Source organism: Lissotriton vulgaris, chromosome 4_1 (genome assembly GCF_964263255.1).
Source record: "Lissotriton vulgaris chromosome 4_1, aLisVul1.2, whole genome shotgun sequence".
In the NCBI taxonomy this organism is placed as follows: domain Eukaryota; kingdom Metazoa; phylum Chordata; class Amphibia; order Caudata; family Salamandridae; genus Lissotriton; species Lissotriton vulgaris.
The window spans coordinates 1,000,155,966-1,000,183,021 of NC_141691.1; positions in this window are offsets into that span (position 1 = coordinate 1,000,155,966).

Below are 27,056 nucleotides of genomic sequence, written 5' to 3' on the forward strand. Positions count from 1 at the left end.
CCCTGCTCCATGTCCTGACATTCAGTTCGGTGCAGGGTGGTGAAAATAAAATGGTAATGAATGAACTTTATTGCCATTTTATTTTTCCATCAATGGGGCACTTCATTGGGGTGATGCTTCTCCCCTATAATGGAGGAGCAGTCCCTGATCAGCGGACCTGTAAATTCATCAACTCTTGGAAATTATGTGCTGCCTCGTTTTTTTGTGTTGATATTCCTCTCTCAAAGCGCACATAAATCAGTGAATGCTTCTATTAAAGTATCAAACTGAAAACATATTTAACGTTGTCCTTTATTTAATGCGTAAAAGCTCTGCTTTTTTTGTTTTTCCCCAGAGCACCTACTTGCCAACCCATGTGGCTCATTGCCTCAAACTGTTTTGGTTCAACTGCGAACACTGTGGGCCTCATTCACAAAAAATGACGCATCGCTGCCTCGATATTTACAGTGTGCCAAACCATGTCGTAAGCTGTGAAAAAAAGGCTGCATATACCCCAAAAATATTATATTAATATATATTATAATAATTATATTATAAGCAGAATAGCATCACGTAACAAGAGCCAAACAACTTTAGTTCCACTTTTAACTGTGTGAAAATGTGAAAAAGAATTAACAAATTAAACCAGATTATACTGAAGGCACCCATGGAGCAGGGAGAAGAAACCAGCAGCCAGGACAACAACCCCAAAAACCCCAGCACCAGCCAGGTAGTCCAGGCAGACTTCCTGGAGAAGAGGAAGAGAAAGGCCAACTTTAGGGAAGAGGAGAATGAAATCCTGATCACTAAGGTGACGGACCACCAACACCAGCTGTTTAACACCTCAAAATTGCCATTATCAAAGAAAGAAGCCATTTTGCAATTCATACTGTCCAAGTTCAACAGTGTAGAACAAGCGAAGAGGACAGTGATCGACTTAAAGTAATGCTTAAATGACATAAAGCGCACGACCAAGGAGAAAATGGCAAGCAACCTGAAGGTAGCAATGCAAACCGCAACAGGGAGCCCAGTGGACCAGGAGGAGCTGGATGCCCTGGAGGAGCGGTTGGCTGCTGCAATTCCAGAGGTGTTGGCGACAGGACTTCTAGGACAAGACCGTGCAGCCCATGAGGAACATCAAGACATACAGAGTAAGTCGCAAAAAGTGGCGATGCAGGAAAAAGGTCATGTTGTGAAGTCCAGCTAGCTAAGTACCAGCACTCCACTGCGCTGTGTGCAGGGCAAGGGGCAGGTATGTGTGCCATGTATTATAAAGTCAGTTACACTGGCCATTTACAAGTTGCACAGCTCACTCCAGCTCTGTCATGTTATACACTTCCATGTGTGAAGTGTAGCACCAGTTCACAGTCACCTCTGTTAATTGCCACTTGTAGTCATATGTACAGCACGAACCACCAGAACTACAAGTCCCACAATACCAATCAAACGTACATGGGACCTCAGTCACCTGAGGTCTGTGCTGCTGTGAACCTCACTTTTCATGACACTCTGGTTGTGCTGGCCTCTCAATCATATTTGTGTTGCAATGCTAATCTACCCTGCGTGGCTTTGAATGACCCCAAAGGTATAGATTAAGGCAAAGCAGTGCAAAGTGCTGCCTTGCCTCACTCTACACCCATGTGGCTCAGGCTGGATTCTAAGTTGTGGGGCGTGCACTGTGAGCCTCTGGGGCATCAAGAATAGTGGTGTTCTGTGGGCACATTTGGCTTGTAATAGGCAACTGGGTATGGGGGGTGAATGCAAGTGATGCATACCAGAGGACCATTTGTGTTGCAACAAACCATGGTAGGCCTTATTGACAAGGCCATTGCACCACGGGTGCCTCACTATTTTGTGATGCACCAGCGGTGCAATGGGTCTGCCCGTGTAAACAAAGACACATAAAGCCAACTTGTCTGGAAATTAGGCCCCCTATCATGCATTACTTTGCATGGAAGAGAACTTCCATGGGTGGTGCTATGGATGCTCCCAAGCAACATCCAAGGAACCGGACGCCCAGCCAGATTTACAAGGTCGCCTTAATCTGGGAATGCATCAGATTCCTATGTCTCCCTAGGGTAGGTGTGAGGGAAAGGAAACAAGGTAGTGGGGCAGAGGAGGATCTGGGTAGTGGGGCAGAGGAGGGTCCTATAACAGTTCCTGGAATGCCACCCCTGTCTGTTTTCTGGAGGACAGCTAGTCCTTTGCCTCTTCGGGACTTCATATCCGCAAGCTAGCAACTTCCAGCTCCCTGCTGCCCTGGATATCTTATACATCTCCCCCATTTGTCAGTAGGCCATTTCCACCTTCCTGATGTGAGGATATCTCTCCAGTCAGAGCCTTAATGCCTTTATGTTGCTGATGGAGAGGAAGGACACATGACTCAGACAAAGCTTATTTGTCACACTGCACCATATTTATATGCATCTTTCACTATTAACAGCACAAGTTGCATGGGCTACCTACCACACTCACATGTATGTAAGGTACAATGACTAAACATCATGAGAACTTGTCCTTCCCTTATGATAATAATGATAAATCACCCAGGTTGTGGCTATGTGGGTACTACTGGAAAGGCGAGTGACAATGCTTCATTGTTATGGCATATACACAGGCCACACGGATGTATGATGTAACAACGCAATCATTTAGATTGTGGTACATTACACCACTGTTTTTACAACACAAGTCGTTACAAAGACTTGCACTGTAGAGCGCTGGACTTAAGAATAGTATGATTTAATATTCCAACTCCAGCCTACGTACAGTAGGGAAGGTGTTGGAATAGTAAATCACACTATTCTTTAGTCTAGAGCGCCCTCTAGGGCAAGTCGTGGTAACGACTTGAAGTCGACTTGCATTGTAAAAGCAGCAATCTAAATGTACTGCAGCGTTTTGACCGCGTTGTTAAGGTCGTTTCCTGGCCACACACATAGCAACATAGATAAACTCAATGCCAGGTATTTGAAACATCAACAGATTGTTGCAATCTACCTCACATTCAACAGACTTGTTGTAATTCTATTTATAGAGATTCTTGTTGTAATACTTTATTTCATATATCATAAAAGTGCAAAAACGTTCATTAATTATGCAATCAAAAAGTGTCACACATGTATTACAAATTATCTAAAATCAGTTAATAAAAAGACACTTTTTACACGTGGATAGGTAAAAGGGTCTAGAATACATTTTCAGCAGAAGAAATCATTTGAGAAAAGATTAAAATTTCTACTTTTTGGAGTCCAGCAACCTAGATCTTATAAACCAAGCGTTAGAGATATACTTGGCAATTCCACAAACTATAAACGTAGAGGATGTGTCGGTTAGAATGATATGTAATGCGATCCTGAAATCTCTAACACCCATCTCTCTACGCACAGGTTTTAACCACCTAGCTCGTGGTAACTTGTAGGCCATGCAAGCAAACAGAAAATGTGGTAAGGTCTCCATCTTACATGAACAGCCTGGGCAGTTAACATCATAATTTCTCGCACCTTTCCATCCTGCTACAAACTTTTTCAGTGGTAGGATTCCATATCTCATTTGGAGAAAGAGTGATCTGCCTCTAGGAACTAGGTTATAATCCAAAAGCGGCTTTAATTTCCTGGTTGATTTAAACTTCAGAAATTGGTTGGTCAATGAACCGTGCTTTGTACTTTTTAATTCCTCAGCCTCTACCCACTCCCAATAGATTTTTTTCACAATTTGTTTATGAGGTGGTAATTGTGAGGCCCGAACTCTTTCATTACTAGATTCATCACCAACTGTTTCAGTTTGTTAAGCCATTTTATTTTATTGGAGACGTTCAGAGTAATTAGTTCGTCTAACACCAAGGCGTATTTGGCCAGATCGGGTGTTCTTCTTAGGCACACCCAAAACAGCAAGGGGCGAAGGCGTACTATATCCCCAATTGATCTCTTACCCAAATCGGCATACAAGGGTCTAAGGGGAGTTGAACTAGGGAGTGAGACTAAGTCTCTTACAAACTCATTCTCAGATTTTACCAGGTCCATTGTATTTTCTCCTCCCCACAGTTCAGAGCCATAGACTGCTGCAGCCAGTGCCTTCCCTTCATAAACTGTGAGGACTGGGCCTATCGGTCTACTAATTGATAAACGCTGATTCCTCAATATTGCTCCGGAAACCCTTTTGAGGTTCAGAGCATTTTTGCTAAATGAGGATCCCATTTCATAATATTACATAGTCTGACTCCCAAATAATCAAATTCTTCAACTATTTCCAATACAGACCCATTCAGGGTAATATTTGGTTTCCTACCCTTTCTTTTAGCTAACACCATCAGCTTTGTTTTAAGGGTATTAATTGCTAGCCCTCGCTCATCACAGAACACACTAAACCGATCAAGAAGTTTCTGTAAACCCGATGGGGTTTTGGACATCAGGAGGGTGTCATCAGCAAAGAGGAGGGTTGGTGTTTTCTCCCCTGTCTGGACTGGGGCATCCGCAGAGTCCTCCCTCAAATGGTCTACCACCCCATTAATAAAGAGGGAGAAAAATGTCGGAGCCATATCACAGCCCTGACGAACCCCTCTGCTGACTGGCACCCTCTTTGTAAGTTGACCTTGACTCCCCCAACGGATTCTAACATAGGTGTCTTCATGGAGCCTTACAACAAGCTGCAAATGGTAACACGGAAATCCCATAGCCAACATGACTTTCCAGAGTTTGGCAGGGGGAATTACATCGAATGCTGTTTTTAGATCGATGAAGGCCAGATATAAACTGCCTTTTGCGATGGTCACAGATTTCCAATATATTGCACAAAATCGGAAAACCTGGTCCATCGTGCCTACATTTTTTCTAATACCCGCCTGGAAATGGGATAGAATATTACAGTTGTAGAGCCATGTCTCAATTCTATTAACTATGACCCTGCCAACTACCTTCTGCATTGTATCAATTAAACTAATTGGTCTGTAGTTGGCAGGGTCCTCTTTGTTACCTTTTTTATAAATGATAACAACCTCAGCACCTTTCCAGGAATCTGGGACCGGATGTCCTGACATTACAAGATTCATTAAGCGTGCAATGAGGTCCGACCATAGTTTAGGATCATGTAGGAATAAATCACCCAGCAGTCCGTCCGGTCCTGCAGCCTTGCCTGGTATTATGTTGGTTATAGCTTCCTGAACCTCCCCGGGAGCAAAATTTACTAGCTGGGTTTGTTTTTCCACATTATTAAAATTAATTGATACACATAGGGTCTTCTTGGTCTGTTGTCCCACAATATAATTTTAAGAAATGGGCATGCCACTGTTCTGTTATATGATTTGACATGACCTCAGTCCCTCTTCTTTCCATTTTATTAATCAAGTTCCAAAATTGGGTTGAGTCTTTTGCATAGGCAGCTTCTTTAAGTTGCTGCCAATGGTCCTCTTCCCAGTTCCTCTTTGATACTTTAATGATCCTGGTATACTCCTTTCTAGCCATCCTTACTGCTGGAGGGTCATTATTTCTGATGGCAGCTGTTATAGCCTTTCGCTTTTCCTTACATTCAACAGTATACCACAGGGTACTATTTTGGATTCTGGATTTACCAAAACTCTTTTTCAACTCAATAGTGAAAAAGATTCCTATTTTGTCGACTAGAATCTTAACTGAGTCCATTGGATTATAATCTTTTGGGGTAGATGTTATTAGGCTGTTAGCTATTAATTTCCTGATCTCCGCATCTACCAGATCTTTAATACTATTTAATTTCCATTCCTCACAACTGACCCTACTCCATTTTACTTTTCGGTTACAATTCGAGGGGATAACTTCTTTAGTAACCAACCTTGCAGTATTTGTTGTTTTAGTCTTATTACCCCAAAGAAAACGCATACAAAGTGGATTATGATCACTATCTTGGGTTGGTTTTACCATCATATCAACCACACTATCCCAAGATTTCATATCCATCAATATATAATCAATGTGCGATGGACATCCCTGTCTATTATAAGTCATAGCCCCCTCTGGATCAGATACAGTTCTCCCATTTAATGCCCGTAAGTTATGCTCAAGGGTGAGGGCATTCATCTGTAAAGCTCTAGCAGTCCATTTTTTTAACCCCTTCGATGCTGATGACGAGCTCAGCTCGTCATCAGCCACGGGTGGCGTGTGCTGATGACGAGCTGAGCTCGTCATGTAACATTGCTTTTTTAATGGTGCAGCACAGCACAAAAATCACCGCAGCAGCGATGCGGTTAATGGGTTTTACATTGACCAGAGGGATCAATTGCTTCCAGTCGTCTACGTTAAGTCCCACTGACTCTTCCTCGTCTAAGGAATCGAAAGTACAATTAAAATCGCCTCCTATCAACACTTTAGCCGATGGCGGAATAGATGCCAGGGTTTCATCAAGAAGGGTTATTGTTGTAGATGTTTGCCCCCCTTTAGAACCTCTAGCGTATATACAGAATAATTATAATGTGCTTCCACCCCTCAGATCCTTCAGAGATAGATGTAATAAATCATCAGAAGGCAAATCGTTGGTAATAATAGACAAGTTTAATGCTATGCTAATCCATATGTGAAGGCCACCCGGTGGTCTTCCTCTTCCTGATGTGATTGCAGGGATGAAGTAAGTAGCAAATCCCATTTTACGGAGCGGAATCATGCTCCAGGTCTCTTGAAACATGCAAACATTAAATGAGTCTATAATGTAATTCTATTCTGGTATGCCCATTTTTTTTTTGTAGACCAGCTATATTCCAAGAAAGGAGACTAATAAAATTAAAGGATGCATCTGGTTCCCTGTCTATTACATTAGCTGATATCAGTGCACCTTCTTCTACTATACTAGGACTGCTATGTTCATTAATGTTTACGGTTTCTCCAGGATGGCCACACTCTTGAATACGAGAAAGTTCCAATTCCTTGTCCATAATAGTTAGTTTAAAATCAGTATTAAGGGGTTCATGACTGTCGGGTAAGGACAACTTCTCGCTATCTAAACATGGAAGTCAATCTACATCTTCCAACCCATAAAGCAGAGAGAAATGGTTAGATGTTGGAATATTAAAACCAAAATGATCGGTGTTATACCTATTTGCCACTTGATTTCCCCAAGGTGGATTTTGTGGGTAGTTAAAGGTTCGTAGAGTATGACCATTAAATCCTGCATTATGGTGATTTGGTGCTTTAGGGCCTGAAAAGGGAACTTGAAAATTCGTAAGGGAAGTTTGGGGATAAAAATAGCTTAAGTGGTGAGTGGAAATAGATTCACCACCTCCTAAATCCCACCAATCGCCAATATTCCTGACTGCTCTTGTATCCTTAAAATTGATACTAATAAAATCTCCTGATCTATCTTTGGGTCTAGTACCAATCCAGTTAACTCGCCTAACATTTAGAATTTCTCCATTAATGTGAGATGGCAGAGGTCTATTTTTGCGCAGCCAAAAAATTACTTTATTTTTGAGTGCTCGTTGGTCTTCCTTTACTTCTGCTGGTCGAACCGGGACTCCTGCCATGATCACAACAAAGGGAGCAGATTCCGGAGGTAAATTTACTCTTCTTTTGTTTGAGCTGAATACATTTTTTGGCTCAACCAGCCCCTTACCCTCTTTCCCATCTAACTGTGATTTAGTGGATGTTCCTACACTATCTTTTTTATTTGGAACACTCGGTTTTGGAGCTTGTAATACTTTGGAAATTGTTTGTTTCTGTTTAGGGGCAGAATTCTGATCCTTTACAAGGGATTCCAGTGGTAAGTTTTTAGTATCTCCATTGTTTTTGGAGCCAGTACAGAAGTGTTGCTTACTTAGCACAAAAGTGGTCTTAGCTACCTCCTTTTCCACTGAGTCTAATTGCTCACTTATTCTCTTTACCCTTTCAAGTAGGGGCAGGATTAAGGATATTACCAGTTTTTCTATATTTGGCAACAGCTCTTTTACTAGAATTGTTGGAGATTTTTCTGTTGTCCGGAGAACATTAGTAGGAGAAGATGTTTTTTTATTTTGTGCTTTCGCTGTAGACCTACGCTTATAACTATTAGCTCCCTGGTCCTTAACTTGGATTTTCCTCTTCTTTGGAGGTGGAGCAGTGCATTTTTGTATCTGAGCCTCACTACTAACAGATTACTAATGGGAGTTCTTACTACTGAGACAGAGGGCGAGCTTAACGGGATTTCTAACAATGACTCCAGCACATCTAAATCGCTTGAAGTTAGTTCAAGCTGAGGAGATCGAGATAGATCATTTGCAGTATGCAAATTATCAATATTCGTAGGTGAGGGGATCTCTTCTAACTGCTGTCTAAGTGGAGTTACTACCAACTTTATAGCCCCTAAAGAAGAGCGTTTTTTATTCATAAGTTCCTGGGACAATCGCTTTTCTGTTAGGACAATCTCTTTTTCCAACACGGAAGTAGCCCTGGTAATAAAAGCATCAAGTGTCCCCCTTATACTGCCCCCGTAGTAGACAATCCACCTAAACTGTTGCGATTGCTCATGATAACCACGGAAAAGGACAATATTACATTAAAATCTACAGAAAACAATTCAGAACTACCAAGTAAATGACTTTATAATCAATGTGTGTTACACTCACAGCTTAGGGGGGTGGCCTAGCCCGGCCTTTAACGGCCCCTGACGGCCACAGATGGCCCCGCCCTTGTCCCAGGCTTCTCCCGGGACGCTCCCGCGCAGTGGAAGTGGGTGCCGTTAATAAGGATTATGTGGTGCACAGGGGGCGGGGCAAGCAGGGAGAGCGGGCCAGGTGGAAAGAATTGGCCAGGCAGGGACTCCTGGGAAATTGAGTCCCTGCAGTACTGCTCGCAGTCCTGCTGCAATGCCCCAACACTCCCCTGATGTCACAAGCCACCACACAAAGTACAAGTTCTCCGCTGGCTTTGACGGCGATGCAGGACCCGCGAAGCGGGTCCGGCGAGCAGTTGGCGGGTAGAGCAGGGGAAGAGCAGAGGAACAGCCCACTCAGAGATCCAAACGAAGAGGTCCACTCAAGGCAAGGTCAGTGCGCTAGCAATCCCACAATGTCAAGGGTCAGGGGAGTTCTTCAACGCAACCTGTGTGCAGGGGGCGGGGCAAGCAGGGAGAGCGGGCCAGGTGGAACGAATTGGCCAGGAAGGGACTCCTGGGAAATTGAGTCCCTGCAGTACCGCTCGCAGCCCTGCTGCAATGCCCCAACACTCCCCTGATGTCACAAGCCGCCACACAAAGTACAAGTTCTCTGCTGGCTTTGACTGCGATGCGGGACCCGCGAAGCGGGTTCCGGCGAGCAGTTGGCGCGTAGAGTTGCGGGTAGAGCAGGGGAAGAGCAGAGGAACAGCCCACTCAGAGATCCAAACCAAGAGGTCCACTCAAGGAAAGGCTAGCGCACTGACCTTATAGAGATTGACAAATGGCCATGCCAACACCACTGTACCATAAATCGCCTATTGAAAAGTAAGCAAGAACATGTGCTCCAATATATTCCCAATAGTCTGTTTCAACTTCCGTGTATGGATTGTTACAGAGAAGCACATCAACTCAGGCTTAGTCCATGTGGTAAGTGTGTACTTACAAGCCATAGATGGCATATTAGTGAGTGTTTAGAGCTGTATCTATCAGATATTTTGCCCAAAATTGTTGAATAGCGGGAATCCAGGTGATAACATATGGATACCTGCAGCATTTTGAGTCATGTGTGAGGGCCTATATACTGACAACACAGGCTATACATGCCGGTGGGACTTTACACATGGGACTTATGTCTCACCAAAGCCTACAAAGTAATGGAAATGTCTCTGAGCAGGCAACAACCAGCTCCCTGCTGCCCTGGAATATTTGAAGTTTGGTTTGGGATACGTATTATACCCCTAACACACCTGTGTCCTGGCAAAGATATCAGAATATTAATACGCATACACAATTTGGTCATGCATACTTTGCTAATCATTCCAGATGGCAATTTGGACATGTCATTAGTACATGGAACGTTATCCTCTTCCTCTCATGAATCTACATGTATGATGCCCCTTGCACACCTCACAGCAAACCATTTCAGCAAGCACACACAATTGTTAGAGATCACAGAAACAATTAGATGGCACTCACTGGTAATATTGGCATCTCTGAATGTAACCACCTCAGCACAAGTGTATGGGTTTGGTCCACCTACAAGACAAAATCATGGTACATAGCTCTGTGAATGCTAAAAATAACACTGTACATGTGACGCACAGCACATTGTCTTCACAAATGCCTGGTACTGTCTGTACATCGGACTTGTAGCGGAAGGCACAGTCATAATGCCCTCATCATGGACATATGTATGCCATTTTGCAGTCTATTCAGATAACAGCAGGCATATTGCATATGATGTGCTGAGAGTGGCGTCAAGTAATATGACCATTCTAGATTGTAACATGTTGCAAGGGTGCATGGTTTTGATGCCTATATGAACAATCCACATTGACCGTCCACACTCTGCATAGTATGACAGTGCTGGAGCCTTCTCAAGTTCTTCCATAAACTTTACCAGCCTACACACATCAGACTATAACCATGCTTGTTTGTCTCCTTCACTTAGCTCTTTACATGTAAATACTGCTCTTTACTTTAAATGAACAATGTTCATTCACGGCCTATACAGGCTCATGAAGGCATGAGGATGTAGTATGTAACAGAGACATATCTATGACTATTTTGCAGGGACACAGACACACTGTCCAACCTGTGGCCTGATGACATGATAGTGCACTCACATGCACCAAATATGTGGGGTCGGCTACACAGTTCTCTGTCAGTAATGATCTAGCAGCCCGGGTGACTCTACTCCCTTCACAGTGGACGAAGGGTCTTACCTCATCTATGTGCCTCCCCGGCATTACAGTGCCTGCGTTGCCCATTATGATGTCCTTGTGAACAGGCTCATGTGTCATGTTCAGGGTCTCATTTACAATATTTCTACGCAAAGAAGTGCAGCAAGTCTTCCTGCTGCTCTGCAGCGTGTCACAATAAAAGGGCACAAATACACCATATCCACAAAATTCCTGTCAATTTTTTCCTGCGCTGGTGCACAATCAGTGGTCATGCGCCAGCGTAGGCACCCTTGCACCATGGCTCAAGGGTATCTGTGTTGTACGGGTGATTGTTTTTGTGCAGGAAGGGACACCTTCCTGCACAAACACACTCACGAGAGGTGATTTCCTCTTCCTATGTGTGCTGCAGAAAAAGTAAGTGACACACCAGTGGCACATTGGGCTTGCTAATAAGCCCCTTAGTGTCTGTAATTTAGTTAACATGTATCATGCCATAGTCAACCCTATACGTTTCTGGGCCATTCAATTACAAAAGTGTTAAGAATATTTAGCTACAGGCAAACAGCTACAACCTCGTGGTATATGGGAATTTTACGGCATTCCCTCCAACTTCTAGGCCCAAGTGATCAATAAGATCCTGCTCCCAGTTCACAATGTCTGCCCACCGGTGGTTGTTTTGGCAGAGGATTATGTTCACTCCAAAGAGGCTTTGCATTTGGTAATGCCCCTTCTCCCACTGGTGCCGCCTCTCCTTGGTTGGTTATACCCCAGTAGCCCCCTACCTCCACTTCCTATCATGTTCAGCAGGTATTTTATAGTGAGCAACAGCATGCCCGCAAACTGCTCCTCGGTCAGATTCCTGGCCCCGCCCGACATCTCCCTTCACCAACCAATCACCCTAACCCCAACTAAAACTAAATCACTACCCCTTATGCTACAACTATGACTAATAACCCTTCTTTAGAAAGACACCCCAAAATATACTACAATAAAGAACACAAAATACAAAAACAAGACAACTATGCCAATTGAGGGACAAGACGCAGAACACACAGACAACTCAATGACCACGAAACACCACCAAACTCTTCAGCAAACACCAATCACCCCAACCACCCTAGCACAGACAAAAAGAAGGTAAGTGAAAGTGAAAGATACTTCACACTTCCTGGTTTGAGACATGGCTGAGCCATTAAATAATTTCCTGTGTGGATGTGATGCATTTTTGTCATCTGCGTCATTTTTCTAACATGTGGTTTTTTTTTTACGCTTTGCTAAACAAATGTCCCAGTCGCTAGTTACACTATGGGCAAAGCATTGTTTTTGATGCTGTGCCCTTGAAGCATGGCTTCCGGCGGGCTCTCTTTCCACTCATGCATCACGTTTAGTAGTAAAGCTTATGTTCATCAACAAATGTGTCACATTCTATACATGAAAGTCACCTTTCATGCCAATCCATCATTTTTCTTAGTCCAGTGTCAATTTTAATGGCCATGCATGGCAAAAAGTGACTTTTCCTACAGTAAAGTTAGCTTCTATGTTTGTGCCGTTTTTATTAGTCCAATGTCACTTTTAAAAGATATGTATGACTTTGCATGCTAAAAAGTGATCTTTCCTACAGTAAAGTCAACTTTCATTCCATTGAGTCATTTTTCTTAGTCCAGTGTCACTTTTAATGGTCTTGCATAACTTTGCATGCAAAAAGTGATGTTTCCTACAGCAAAGTCAACTTGCATTACATTGAGCCATTTTCTTAGTCCAATGTCACTTTTAATGGTCATGCATGACTTTGCATGTCAAAAAGTGATGTTTCCTACAGCAAAGTCAACTTGCATTACAATGACCCATTTTCTTAGTCCAATGTCACTTTTAATGGTCATGCATGACTTTGCATGCCAAAAAGTGATGTTTCCAACAGTAAAGTCAACTTTCATTACATTAAGCCATTTTTCTTAGTCCAATGTCACGTTTAATGGTCATGAATGACTTACATGTCAATAATTAAACAACAGGGGGTGGTGATGGACAGAGTTTCTGAATTAAGCAGAATACTCTCACCCAGTCAAGAGATCAGGGGTTAATCCAACACCGTTTTTTAGCTCACTGCACCATCCCAGCTCAGAACCTGGCTATATGCAAATTAGTCTGTCCCTGGCCCAGTGCATCATGGGAACAGGGCAAACCAAACTACCAAGCCAATTCTTTCACTGGGAAGGAAACAAGCTTCCGGGGACCGGTTTCTGGCATTTCAGCCGTCTTCAGCCCGGCTTGCTTGAATCCTGATGGTGCAATGAGCAAGGGACTCACGTCTGAGTATACCCTTCCACGCTTATGGTGGACAAAATAATTAAACAACAGGGGGTGGTGATGGACAGAGTTTCTGAATTAAGCAGAATACTCTCACCCAGTCAAGAGATCAGGGCTTAATCCAACACCGTTTTTTAGCTCACTGCACCATCCCAGCTCAGAACCTGGCTATATGCAAATTAGTCTGTCCCTGGCCCAGTGCATCATGGGAACAGGGCAAACCAAACTACCAAGCCAATTCTTTCACTGGGAAGGAAACAAGCTTCCGGGGACCGGTTTCTGGCATTTCAGCCGTCTTCGGCACCGTTTTTTAGCTCACTGCACCATCCCAGCTCAGAACCTGGCTATATGCAAGAGCTGATTTGCATATAGCCAGTGTCTAACCCAGGGTGGTGTGGAGTGCAAAAAAATGAAGGATTTAAGCCCAGATCCTTGTACTGGGGTGAATGTATGACATTGTTCTACATTCTGTACATCAACTGTGTTTTTTGCATTTTTCACCCCGAGTGTGCTGGGTATACTCAGACGTGAGTCCCAGGCTCTCCACACCACTGGAGTCAAGCTATCCAGGCTGATGAAGGCTGATAGCCAGAAACCGGTCCTTGAATGCTTGATTCCGGTCTGGGAAAGATATGGCTTGGTAGTTCGGACTGGACTGTTCCCATGAGGCACAGGGTCAGAGCTGATTTGCATATAGCCAGTGTCTAACCCAGGGTGGTGTGGAGTGCAAAAAAATGATGGATTTAGGCCCAGATCCTTGTACTGGGGTGAATGTATGACATTGTTCTACATTCTGTCCATCAACTGTGTTTTTTGCATTTTTCACCCCGAGTGTGCTGGGTATACTCAGACGTGAGTCCCAGGCTCTCCACACCACTGGAGTCAAGCTATCCAGGCTGCTGAAGGCTGATAGCCAGAAACCGGTCCTTGGATGCTTGATTCCGGTCTGGGAAAGACATGGCTTGGTAGTTCAGACTGGACTGTTCCCATGAGGCACAGGGTCAGAGCTGATTTGCATATAGCCAGTGTCTAACCCAGGGTGGTGTGGAGTGCAAACAAAATGATGGATTTAGGCCCAGATCCTTGTACTGGGGTGAATGTATGACCTTGTTCTACATTCTGTCCATCAACTGTGTTTTTTGCATTTTTCACCCCGAGTGTGCTGGGTCTACTCAGACGTGAGTCCCAGGCTCTCCACACCACTGGAGTCAAGCTATCCAGGCTGATGAAGGCTGATAGCCAGAAACCGGTCCTTGGATGCTTGATTCCGGTCTGGGAAAGACATGGCTTGGTAGTTCGGACTGGACTGTTCCCATGAGGCACAGGGTCAGAGCTGATTTGCATATAGCCAGTGTCTAACCCAGGGTGGTGTGGAGTGCAAAAAAAGTGATGGATTTAGGCCCAGATCCTTGTACTGGGGTGAATGTATGACATTGTTCTACATTCTGTCCATCAACTGTGTTTTTTACATGTCAATAAGTCACATTTACGATGAAAGATTCACATTTCATACAATAGTGTCACCTTTCGTTGTATAGTGTAAACTTTCCTACTAGAGTGTTACCATCCCAAATGAAACATTTTTGTTGACTGACACAGTGCTATAGAATCGGTTAAGGCGCAAGTGACAAACAACACTTGACCATGCACGATGCATTGTTTTAGAGGGTTTGAAGTTGCTGCCTGGCATTCAACCTGATTGTACATTTCTGAGGGCTACTCCTAGTTAATGGAACATGTGGACTGTGATATTTTCAGGAAATGTGACATAAACACAAAAACAAGTAATGGTTTCAAACATTTAATGTCATGTTGGAAACTTTCATTTATGTTGTTTCATGGTCCATTCATAAACATGTGTTTTTATATTAATAAAATGTACACCATGTGTGCACATTTGCGATTTCCTGCAGCTGTATTCTGGATGTCTCGAGCTTCAGCATCCTCCTCTTCATCATCATCATCCATCTGGTCCAGAAGCTGTAGGCCACTGCCCCAAGGAACATTAGTCTGCACACAAATGGTATGCAGTATTGCAGAGGCCAAGATGATCTTGCAGACCTTTGGTGGAGGAGTTGAGCAATCTACACCCCAAAAGGTCAAGTCTGTGGAACCTGGCCTCGAGCAGTTCAAAGCTTCTTTTGCTGATGTTCCAGGTTCTGCTGAGACCCTGGTCATAGGCTTTCTCTAGCTCAGTCTGGGGGTGTGCATGGGATGTTATGACCCATGGCTGGATGCCATATCCCTGGTCAGCTGAAAGTTAAGCAAAAGGACAATTGTCAATACTTTAGAGAACTGTTAGTGATACATGATAGGCCAAGTGCATTATGTGTAGTTACATTGTGATACATATGGCTAACATCGTTTTCACAATATGTGTTGGTCATTCATTTGTTGATAGGTTGACACTTTTCTCTTCCAATACTCTGTTATAGCAAATGCTGAGCATGGGCTTGTAGATTGTACCCTTCTACATCATGACTCTGATGTAAATCCTTTTATTTTCTGGGATGTCTATTTAGAGTAGCTTATGACTGCTAGATGATACATGCTCACACAAAATGTGTTTACTTGGTGATAGTCAGGGCCCACTTTAGAGCTGATGGTGCCTGGTGCGACAATCTTTTATGCTGCCCCCCCATGACATCCTCCTCAGATTCCCTCACTATCAAACAGCAAAAGTGCCTTTCATCTCTCCACTGCCCCTCTCTCTCATACATTTAATTTGTGCTAAAGTGCTGGTAAAAGCTGTCTTTACTAATCTACAAAGCTATCCACACAAAATACAGATCTGTTCTTTGCAGCAGGCATATTAACCCTCTGTGTTACTTTATGGCAAGTCAAAACTTACTAGGCAATACTCCCATATCTCTCTAGCAGAAACATTGATGGAAAGAGTTATCTGGACATTTGCATTGCTGCCTGAAAGCTGGACGCACAATGAACTCTGAATCATGTATTTAAATCATAAGTTATTGCTAAACACAATAACCTCCTGAGGTCAGTGGCCCTTTCAGGTCAGTGCCCAGTGCAGCTACACCGTTTGCACCACCCTAAAGTCGACCCTGCTGATAGTGGGAACTATTTGGGTACTTGGTCCTCTGTAGGGAGATGTTGACTTAGGAAACATCTCTTCCGCTGACAAGTGCATATGTCCATGGGTAACCACAGATGTGGATGTTGGGATACAGGAAATGCCTGATGAACCATGGAAGGGGCACATCCCCCATGGAGAACCTCCCTTACACACATTGATGCTACACTGCATTTGCGCCAGCAATGCATTGCTCGTTACCCTTCCATCATTAAATGGAAGCCATAATGGATTTGGACTTCTTGAAATTGTTATCCTGTGTGTTTGCCTTACACATGTACCTTGATACATGCTGCATGTATGAGTCACACCACTCTTACTTCAGTTCTTATCTGCATCAACAGACAAACTCATGGGTATTATGTCATCCATGTCTACCTGTTAGTGGTTGTGTTAGGCATTAGTGTTTCGCTTGCCCACAGGTAGGCATGTTCATATTGTCCATTCTGGAAATGGTCATTGATGATGCAGAAGCCGGAGGAATTATAACGCTGTTTTTAAAATTGTTTATCTTATGTTTTTGACATCTTTTAAAACTTATATTCCTATCCTGAGCTCTTGCTGGGCTACTGACAATCGCTCATCCCACAGGCAGCGGATTTAGCGCTGCTTCGTGAATTTGTTTTGGACGGCCGCCATCGCCAGTCGCGAGGCCAAGCCCACCTGACAGGCCACGCCCACCCCTCCTCTCCTCAAATGTGCCTTCCACGCAAGCGCAGCGGACGAGCGCAGCGGGAGCGCCGTTTGCGCGCCTAATGCGCGCCTAAGGCAAGCCCGTCTGCGCCCGTCCGCGCCAGTACACGCCAGGAGCCAGGCAAGAGGACCGAGGTAGGGTCTACTTATTCAAGGGATGCCCTACGCTATCTCAAAAGGCCCGTCCCATCACCATGTTCTCAAGTACTGAGAGGAGACTCTCGCCTTACCCACTGTCCGCACTGCTCCTTCAAATACACCCCCTCTATCAATAACGTCCCCTCCCAGACGACTACAAACATGGCAATGATCAATTGCAGATCACTGCCCAAACACGCCCTTGAAATAAATATGCTCATTGAAGACCTTAACCTAGAAATTCTGTTCCTTACAGAAACGTGGCTGACGCCTGACTCAGACGCCGACATAGTCCAAGCCCTTCCCCCAGGATTCGGTATCCAACATCTTAACCGTCCCAAGGGCAGAGGCGGAGGCATCGCTGTCATCTCCAAGGATTCTATGCCATGCCGATTCCTTGATAGTCCTCTGCTAGACTGTGAAAACGTCCACTTTGCCTTGCAAATCTCCCCTTGCTCCTCTCTATCCGGATTCCTTATTTACCGTCCCCCTGGTACCATGGGAAAATTCCTTAACTCCCTCCTAGAATGCTCCTTGGCCAGATCTAGCGCTCAGACCAACTTCCTCATTTTAGGGGACTTTAATGTCCATATAGAAGACAGCAATGATAACACGGCCTCAGAGCTGATCCAAGATTTGGCAGCCCACCAAATGCACCTACAGAACTCTCTCCCCACCCATAACCGGGGGCACTTGCTCGACCCCATATTCTGTAACTTCCCGGACCTTGTGACCAGGCCCCCCATCCCTGTGCCGTGGTCTGACCACCTACTTATTCCTTTCAGCTGGCGCACCTACCCCAAACCGCCGCAAACCCAAGCACCCGGTAGACCATCTCGACCCTGGGCGAAATTAGACTATGACAAATGGAAACAAGCCCTCGAGGATACAGTCCCAACCCTTAGCTCATCCATTGACCTTGCTGATAGTGAATTCTCATCCTGGATCACCAATTCTCTAGACATAGCTCTCCCAAAAAAACCTCATCGTAAACCAAGGACAAAAGCAACCTCTCCATGGTTTACCCAGGAAATACGCCTATTAAAGAAAACCTGCAAGAGAGCAGAAAGAGTTTGGAGGAAAGACTTTAATCCCATCAGCAAAAACAACTACAGACTGATGATTCTTAATTATAAAAAAGCTCTTAAAACGCACAAATATCCTTTTATAGTGAAAAAATCAGTAAAGCAACAAATTCGTCGAGGGAGACGTTTCTCACCATGAAAAAACTTCTAAAACCCCCCACCCCCCCAGCTGCGCGCGATCCATCAACCGAACACTGTAATGAGTTAGCCAACTTCTTCGACTCAAAAATACAAACAATACTTAAACAACTTCCGTCTCTTTCTCCTATAGATCCCTCCTTCCGTCCCTCCTCCCAACACCAGAACAGAGACACTGAACTAAGCAAGTTCCATCCCATCAACGCGGAAACCCTTGGTTCTCTACTAGAAGCCCTCAAAAGTGGATCGCCTCATGACCCAGCCCCGGTGAGACATCTGAAGCAGGCTGCCCCGAGCATCCTACCACTCATGACCAACCTACTTAACGCCTCCTTTGAATCCGGAACTGTGCCTATAAGTTGGAAAAAAGCGGTGGTGAAGGCACTTATAAAAAAACCTAACCTCGACCCGGACAACCTGGCTAACTTCAGACCGATATCACTTCTCCCAGGCATTAGCAAACTGGCGAAAAAATACATCAACTCCCAGCTCTCACATTACTTGGAGTCTAACGAGCTGCTAAAAACTTCTCAAACCGGTTTCCGCCCAGGCCAAGGGACAGAAACGGCGATGGTAGCGGTTGTCGAGGAAACTAGGAAAATCATCGATGCAGGAGGATCAGTGGCAGTGATCCTCCTGGACCTCAGCGCAGCATTCGACACCGTTAACCATAGCATTCTGGCACAACGCCTGGAAAATCTCGCCATCACTGGGACGGCCCTCGAATGGCTAAAATCCTTCCTCCACAACCGCTCCTTTCAGGTGGCGGAGGGAGACTGTATCTCTAGGGAAACCCCGATACGTTGCGGAGTGCCCCAGGGCTCTTCATTGAGCCCTACACTCTTCAACGTATACATGGCACCTCTTGAACAAATTGTCGTCCCCTATGGCATTAAACTCCTGACCTACGCAGACGACACACAGCTGGTTGTTTCCCTCAGCCAGTCAGAATCCCCCACCATCGATCTGTACTCCTGCCTGGAGAATATAGTCAGCTGGATGAGCGACTCCCACTTAAAGCTCAACGGGGACAAAACCGAGCTAATGGTTCTGGGCAACCAGTCCCACTTCCGCCCGGAGTCTCTATGGCCTTCCAGCATGGGCCCACCACCAACCCCCAAAACCGATATCAAAAGCCTGGGTATTTGGCTGGATGACAAACTTACCCTCAACACGCAGGCCAAGAAAACCGCAGGAACATGCTTTGGCCTGCTTCGCTCCATCCGTAAGATCCTCCCACTGCTCCCATTCCAGTCGAGGAAACTGCTCATTCAGGGTCTTATACAGTCTAGACTTGACTACGGCAACGCTTTATATCTTGGTTCCCTAAAAAAAGTCATCGCTAGGCTACAGGTGGTACAAAATGCGGCTGCCCGAATTCTCACAGGCACTAAAAAATGGTGCTCGGCCAAACCTGCACTCAAAGAACTCCATTGGCTCCCGGTGGAGCAAAGGGTGCATTTTAAGGCCATGTGCCTAACCCACAAAATCCTGCATGGAAAAGCCCCGCCGGTCCTGAAAGATCTCGTGACTCCCTATACGACAAACAGAACTCTACGCTCAACCAACGCCCATTTGACCAAAATACCCAAGATCAAGAAAACACGCTTTGGAGGCCGGCAGTTCTCATTTCAGGCGTCCAGGATGTGGAATACTCTTCCACCGGACCTTCGGGCCCAACCTAATCTCCTGTCATTCCGCAAATCCTTGAAGACACGGCTGTTCCCCTGACCTCTTCTTCTCCCCTCCTGACCCAACCTCTGGAGCTCATAGTGGATTTCAGATAGCGCTGGGACGCTTCCGGGCAGCCATGCGCTCTATAAATCTCCAAAATAAATAAATAAATAAATAAATAAATAAAATAAATGATGCAGTGCCTGAATATGTAGGCATCATGCACACTACCAGGGTATCTGGCATGCATGTTAGTGAAGAGGCCCCGATGGTCCACAATGGCATGGACATTTATGGAGTTTGTGTGCTTCCGGTTCCTGTTGTGATGTGCAGTGGCTGGAGGAGGCACCTTCTCCTCTGTTGCCTTCGTGGAGGTTGGGGGATGGTGTGGGTGGTGTGGTAGGGAGGATGGTGGTGGTTGTTTCTATGTGACTCCCAGCTGCAAAATAATTACCTCCATGGTGTAGTTCTAGTTGCAAAACTGTCCTATCCAGCTTCTCTTTATATAGCAAAGTCAAAGCGTCATTTCCTGCATGTGGGGTTTCACAGGTGCAGTTATGTTGATGTTACCGCAACACTGCACCACTTCTGCAGCCGCAGCTTCACTTTTCAAAAGTTTCATACATATCCATGCAACACTTTTGCACTGGCGACAGCACGCCTACCTTTAATATTTTAATACTTATGTGACACTGGCAATTCCGATGCAGGCTCCTTTTGAGACACGAATTCAAAAGGTGACACATCTTCAAAGATACGTCACATTGTAAATATGGAACAGTGATTACGATGCCAATGCGTCAAAAATGTTGAAACATTGGCAACACAAGCTCCTTGTAAATAAGCCCCTACATTTTCAACGACTCTAAACTCAGGAAAAACTCTTCTCTTTTCTCATTTGTCCTATCCTGCAACATTTTAGGATTGGGGAGGTTTAAGTTGATGAAACAGTAATCTAGGTGATGGACACAGGTAGAGCTGTGCTACTGGTTTGTCCATTACTGGGCTCCAGGATATCCTTTGATACCTGCCGCAAAGGCATTCCCCCTCATGTTCAAGCAATTCTGATGATTCCTGTGTAGAGAAAACATTATACTCACTAAATATTTATATATTTTTTTAATCTGATAACATGAATTGCTTAGTAGTGGCCCAAAACATATATAATAAAATAATACATATGTAGGTTGCTATGTGGATGTGATGGTGGTGTCCTGTAATTCGGGTATCAGGGTGAATTCAATGAGTCGTTCAATTGGAGTTGCAGGAAGTTCTTTGGAAGGGCCTCCACCAGTTCCATGAGCTTCTTTTGTCTGCAGTCAATTTCCTCCTTAGTACTGGCCCTGAGGTGATACCAGTACTTCCTAACCTCTTTTATGCTGCATTTGATTACATATGCAGCATTATTTTTTTCTGCATTCCTTCCCATATGTTACTTTTGGTAAATGCAGGGACAAAAATAGACTGACTCCGAAACAACTTTTCATTGAGCAAAACACATTCCTCTGTCAGTATTTCCAGTTCAATATCTAAAGCATTTGTTTTCTTTTACTTCTGCCATCATCTTTCTGGGTTTTCTCACTTACCATGGCTGAAGCAGTCTAAAAGCTTCTGGCACACCTTGTCTCTCTGGTATCCAGTGCAGCAAAGTGTTCCAAACAAAGCATTTCCGGGTCTTTATATAATCAGTGTCGTCCCTTGAGACATTCACAATTTCGAATTGGGGATTCGCAAATTGCGAATACTACTGATTTCTTAAAAGCCATTTGGTATTTTAGAATTTCTTAGAATATTGATCGATTACTTCATCATACCACGAACTAGTACATATGAAATAGTGATTTCCAAAATTGCAATTTCTTATATTTACAAATTGGGAATTGCTATTTGAAAGTTTGGTACATCTGGCCTTACACTATTCTCACCCACCGGAAATTGCGTGCATGCACCCACTCAATAAAGGAAGTCACAAAAAATTAAACAGCTTCCAAATAACTTCTGTCTTTCATATTCTTCTTCCTTTCACATCAAACATTCTGTTGAATAGTGCTTATTATTCACTAATATAGTAGCTCACATGCGCATTCCACTTCCTTTGAGTTCAAACCAAAGCCTACGGGACCAATTCAAATAGCCATTTATTTCAGCCTGTCAAGCAGTGCACAGGATTACTAATTCACACAGACGTAAAAGCCTTTGTGACTCAGCCCTGAAAAGTCTAACTACCGTGAGTAAAAATGGAAAAAGGGTGCAGTCCTTGGGGCATTTGAGAGAATGTGAAGTAGTACTAGTGGTCACTTCCTGTGCTCACAAATATACTTGTGGAGGAGACATGTTTTTTTTTTTTACTGTAACGAATATTGCTTAGTAGTGAAAAAAAGTCAGCGCTGAAGAATGTCAGGATTGCCAAATTCCTACTCTGCGTAGTCTTGATTCCAACGCGTTCGTCTTTTTTTCACCACCCCAGCCTTCCTGTCTCTTTATCGCTGTCGAACAGTTTATTTTAATCAGTGCTTTTTCCCTTTATTACTGTTTTCCCGTTTTCCCTTTCTCCTCCGTTTTCCCTTTTCTGGCATTCTCCCTCTTGCTCAATGTTTGATGATAAAACACAAGTCACAGTGCCCAAACATGAGTATCCGTGCCCACAACCCGCAACCACATGCACGGAGATACCCGAAACCCTATAAACATTATTATGACATAGACTTTAGTATATCATATTATGCTTATTGTACAGTTTTATATCAAACCCATGTTCTGCTTTGCTGCATTTCAGGTATTAGCCTGTTCCTATTGAGCTCGAACAGATGTCTTATCACACAATATATTAGAGCAGTTGTAATTCCGATAAGTAATACGTGCTTTTAGATTATTCATACAACCGTGTTAGCATCCTACAAGGGCATGTGACTAAGTAAATTCTGTTGTTTAAATTCCCTCGGCCGCAGTCAGTAACTCACCGTCAGAGCACTCAGCAGCACATAGAACCTTGATGGGTGCGCGCCATTTTGTGTTCAATAAAAGATAACATGGGAGATCATTAGAGTACCTGTGTCAGATTAAATGTATTTTCGTGTACTAAAGTCAGATCCCTTTAGTAGCCATTTCAATTTACTCCAGCTCAGATAGAACAATATTTTCCCAGTAGGCAGTAACACAAAGGGCCATTAAGAATTCCATTTATATTTCATAGGTTTCGAAATGTTCGGTACATATTACAAATGGAGGCTTTAGTGAAGTATTTATGCTCTGTTATCAACGAGATATGTATAAATAATACGTGTCCCGGCGCTCCCGGGCTACACATTTTACACTTATTTGTTGCAGGGTGCGTTTATACTTTTCTGGTTAAAGACAGGCAAAATCATGTTACCTCTTTGGCAACATATACATATAAGAGGGAGGGAAAATAATTCGAACTGAGATTTTTTTTTTTGCAGTGTGAGACAGGATGGTGCCCTCCTGAAGTTAAATAGCTTAGTAAAAACACCACTGTGACCACATCCTCTTCAGGTACTGGTGTCTCAACCTAGCAGTCATCTTTTCTGAACCAGACTGAGGGTGATGTTTCTTTTCAATCTGCATTGGAAGAGTTGAGCTGTGATGGACAGGAAGTTCGGGCCAAGATGTGCAGCATAATAGTGTGCCCCTCCCCCCAGGCTCTGGATTTGTCTGAAGCAGTGCTTGAAATGGAAAAATGGAAGTGCAGGCACTCTGTACCAGAGTACCTGTTTGTTTCTGAGAAGTGATACAAAAGGGGATGATGGACGGAGCGTTTGAGCAAATCAAACACTCAGCCCCAGTCAACTAATCTGGGTTTAATCCATCACCATTCTTTAGCTCACTGAGCCACCCCAGTTCAGACATGGCCATATGCAAATCAGTCTGACCCTGTGCCTCATGGGAACAGTCCAGCCCGAACTGCCAAACCATGTCTTCCCTGGACCGGAAACAAGCATCCTGGGACCGGTTTCGGATTCATAATCCTCATCAGCCAGGCTATCTTGAATCCAGTGGCCAAGTGAGCAAGGGACTCACGTCTGAGCATACCCTGCCAACTTAGGGCGAACAAAGCGATACAATAGGGGATGATGGACGGAGCGTTTGAGCAAATCAAACACTCACCCCCAGTCAAATGATCAGGGTTTAATCCATCACCATTCTTTAGCTCACTCAGCCACCCCAGTTCAGACATGGCCATACGCAAATCAGTCTGACCCTGTGCCTCATGGGAACAGTCCAGCCCGAACTGCCAAGCCATGTCTTCTCTGGACCGGAAACAAGCATTCTGGGACCTGTTTCGGATTCATAATCCTCATCAGCCAGGCTATCTTGAATCCAGTGGCCAAGTGAGCAAGGGACTCAGGTCTGAGCATACCCTGCCAATTTAGGGCGAACAAAGTGATACAAAAGGGGATGATGGAGCGTTTGAGCAAATCAAACACTCACCCCCAATCAACTGATCTGGGTTTAGTCCACCACCATTCTTTAGCTCACTCAGCCACCCCAGTTCAGACATGGCCCTATGCAAATCAGTCTGACCCTGTGCCTCATGGGAACAGTCCAGCCCGAACTGCCAAGCCATGTCTTCCCTGGACTGTAAACAAGCATCCTAGGACCGGTTTTGTATTCATAATCCTCATCAGCCAGGCTATCTTGAATCCAGTGGCCAAGTGAGCAAGGGACTGACGTCTGAGCATACCCTGCCAACTTAGGGCGAACAAAGCGATACAAAAGGGGATGATGGACGGAGCGTTTGAGCAAATCAAACACTCACCCCCGTCAACTGATCTGGGTTTATCCATCACCATTCTTTAGCTCACTCGGCCACCCCAGTTCAAGAATGGTGATGGATTAAACCCAAATTAGGTGACTGGGGGTGAGTGTTTGACTTGCTCAAACGCTCTGTCCATCATCCCCTTTTGTATCGCTTTGTTTGTCCTAAGTTGGCAGGGTATGCTCAGACGTGAGTCCCTTGCTCACTTGGCCACTGGATTCAAGATAGCCTGGCTGATGAGGATTATGAATCCGAAACCGGTCCCAGGATGCTTGCTCCCGGTCCAGGGAAGACATGGCTTGGCAGTTCGGGCTGGACTGTTCTCATGAGGCACAGGGTCAGACTGATTTGCATATGGCCATGTCTGAACTGGGGTGGCTGAGTGAGCTAAAGAATGGTGATGGATTAAACCCAGATCAGTTGACTGGGGGTGAGTGTTTGAATTGCTCAAACGCTCCGTCCATCATCCCCTTTTGTATCGCTTTGTTCGCCCTAAATTTGCAGGGTATGCTCAGACGTGAGTCCCTTGCTCACTTGGCCACTGGATTCAACATAGCCTGGCTGATGAGGACTATGAATCCGAAACCGGTCCCAGGATGCTTGTTTCCGGTCCAGGGAAGACATGGCTTGGCAGTTCGGGCTGGACTGTTCCCATGAGCCACAGGGTCAGACTGATTTGCATATGGCCATGTCTGAACTGGGGTGGCTGAGTGAACTAAAGAATGGTGATGGATTAAACTCAGATCAGTTGACTGGGGGTGAGTGTTTGATTTGCTCAAACGCTCCGGCCATCATCCCCTTTTGTATCGCTTTGTTTGTCCTAAATTGGCAGGGCATGCTCAGACGTGAGTCCCTTGCTCATTTGGCCACTGGATTCAAGATAGCCTGGCTGATGAGGATTATGAATCCGAAACCGGTCCCAGGATGCTTGTTTCCAGTCCAAGGAAGACATGGCTTGGCAGTTCGGGCTGGACTGTTCCCCTGAGGCACAGGGTCAGACTGATTTGCATATGGCCATGTCTGAACTGGGGTGGCTGAGTGAGCTAAAGAATGGTGATGGATTAAACCCAGATCAGTTGACTGGGGGTGAGTGTATGATTTGCTCAAACGCTCTGTCCAACATCCCCTTTAGTATCGCTTTGTTTCTGAGAAGTGCCACTAATGTCCAATTAAAAGTATTATGTCTCTCTTGAGAAGTGTCGGTACTCTCCCATTAAAAAAAAAAAGTCTGGTTATTAAGTACTGGGCAGTACCGGCTGATTTACCGCACACAATAGCAAGGAGCTCTTCAACATCGTGAAGGAACTCTTCAACCCCAGCTCCAGCACCAACAACATCCTGCTGTCGCAAGCCATGTGCGACTCCCTCGCCACCTTCTTCCACCGCAAGATAGCAGACATCCACAACAGCTTCAACATCCAGACAGCCCCAACAGACAGCAACACAACAGACCCTCCTTACACCATAGACCATGACCCCCTGCTAGCCTGGGCCAGCATGAGCATCAATGACACTATCAAGACCATGCGCTCAATCCACTCCGGCTCTCCATCAGATCCATTCCCGCGCCACGTCTTCAACAAAGCAAGCAGCTCCATCGCACCCCACCTGTGCAACGTCATCAATCTCTCCCTCGAGACCGCGACCTTCCCTGAGATCTGGAAACACGCAGAGATCAACGCCCTACTCAAAAAACCAAAGGCAGACCCAAGAGACCTCAAGAACTTCCAGCCCATCTCTTGGCTCCCCTTCCTGGCCAAGGTCATCGAGAAAACCGTCAACCGACAGCTAACCCGATACCTCGAAGAAAACAGAATCCTGGACCCTTCCCAGTCGGGGTTCCGCAGCAACTACAGCACCGAGACTACCCTCATCCCCGCCACCGACGACATCAGGACCCTGCTGGACAGCGGAGAGACCACAGCACTCATCCTCCTTGACCTCTCTGCCGCCTTCGACACCGCCTGCCACCGCACACTACGTACATGCGTCCACGCCGCAGGGATCCGAGACAAGGCTCTGGATTGGACCACCTCCTTCCTCTCCTGCAGAACCCAGAGCGTCCGCCTCCCCTCATTCCGTTCCAAAGCCTCCGAGATCATCTGCGTCATACCCCAGGGATCCTCCCTCAGCCCAACGCTGCTTAGCATTTACATGGCCCAGCACACGTAGCCCGACAGCAGGACCTCAACATAATCTCCTACACTGACGACACTCAACTGATCCTCTACCTCACCAAGGACCCCATCACAGCCAAAGCCAACCTCCACGAAGGAATGAAGGCCGTTGCCGACAGGATGAAGATCAGCCGTCTGAAGCTGAACTCGGACAAGAAGGAGGTCCTCATCCTCGGCTCCAACCCTTCAGCCTGGGACAACTCCTGGTGGCCTAAAGCACTG